This window comes from Pinus tabuliformis, chromosome 8 (genome assembly GCF_031772625.1).
Source record: "Pinus tabuliformis cultivar Carrire ecotype Pingquan chromosome 8, CPIR1, whole genome shotgun sequence".
Lineage (NCBI taxonomy): Eukaryota > Viridiplantae > Streptophyta > Pinopsida > Pinales > Pinaceae > Pinus > Pinus tabuliformis.
In genome coordinates this window covers 264,205,062-264,206,449 of record NC_142294.1, presented here as the reverse complement: position 1 = coordinate 264,206,449, position 1,388 = coordinate 264,205,062, and the positions used below count along the sequence as shown (strand labels likewise).

Genomic DNA, 1,388 nt, shown 5'->3' with positions numbered 1-1,388 from the left:
TTCATTACGTTGCTCGTCTGGAACGGATCCAGGATAGATTACATACTTATTTGTTTATTATTCCACTCAGAAACATTTCAAAATGCCATCGATTAGCTTGGCTAGCGTATCTAATCGGATTCCTGAAAAATCTTTGTTTATTCACACTTGCTGTTTCACTATTCTATCCCGCGGCCAAGATCCAGCATCCTTAAAGAGGTTCCTTACCCCAGAAGCAGCCAATCACGGAGCATGTCCTGACCACTATACTGTAATGTGAATTCGTGTTCAGTCAGAGCGAAAGATCAAGCCCTCTCTGAAATCGTTGTCTGACAATTCTTTTATTCTACATTCCACAAGAGACTCTGCACGATCTTGGCATTTTAGGGTTAGTGAGGGAAGAATGGTTTTAGAGGTTTCCACCGATACGCTATCTCCTCAAGCGGCCATTAGTACTCATATGAGTTAAAATACGGTACTTACTCTTCTTGCGTTGCTCTGCACTGTCATATCTCTCATGGGGTTGGCTTCAATCATTCCATGGGACAAGATTTGGAGGTCATCCCACGATCATATGGCCACCAGACGGGCTAATACTGGCATGAAAGAAAAATCCATAGAAGCATTCCCTTCGGTCATCTATGGCAAATCAATGCCACAGCTTGCAACGGAGTGCGCTATCTGCTTGGCGGATTTCGTTGAAGGTGAAGGTGTGAGAGTGTTGCCGAGCTGCAACCATGGCTTCCACATGGAATGTGTCGACAAATGGCTTCGTTGTCACTCTTCGTGCCCTGTTTGTAGGCACTGTCTTCTTCCTGGCTCTGTAAACGTGGCAAACCGCATTCAGCCCACCAAACCCAACGCCCGGGAAGCGCACATTCATCAAGCCGGAGAATCTCAGGAGACAGGCGAAATCGTCGACTTAGAGTGTGGGGTTAAACGATAGAAATGTCTATAGGCAGATGAAGTCTACCTAGGGAAGGCGCAAATTTTGAAATTTTTTGAAGTCAACATTTAATCCACAGCAAAGCTGGGATCAGTTTTTTCTGTGAGCACACCTGAAAGACTCTATCAGTATGCTGAATCAGAAATGAATGTATTGTTGCATACAGTTTGAAAGCATATCAACCTGTGGGTACCAAAATAACATAGATTCTATTGGCTATTTACTCTAGTGAAGAAGTCAATCAGCTGTGAAAAGCGTTGAATAACTTTGTAGGGAAGGATGAATACATAAACGCTATGAATTTATAGATGTCTGACTCTATACATAAATGTCTTCAATTTATTTAAAACCATAGGCGCACAGCAACATTCCATCTCAGCGCGAATAAAATATTTTAACATTATTTCAAAGAAAGGCTTGCATTTGTTGCAAGGTGATAGATAAAACCTCGTTTGTGTGTAAA

The 1,388-nt window shown here is 42.3% G+C and overlaps 1 pseudogene; it reads left to right on the top strand.

The window, feature by feature from the left end:
• The first annotated feature begins 234 nt into the window (after positions 1 to 234).
• Positions 235 to 1,143, top strand: LOC149235167 (RING-H2 finger protein ATL78 pseudogene; annotated as a pseudogene).
• The last annotated feature ends 245 nt before the right edge of the window (positions 1,144 to 1,388 follow it).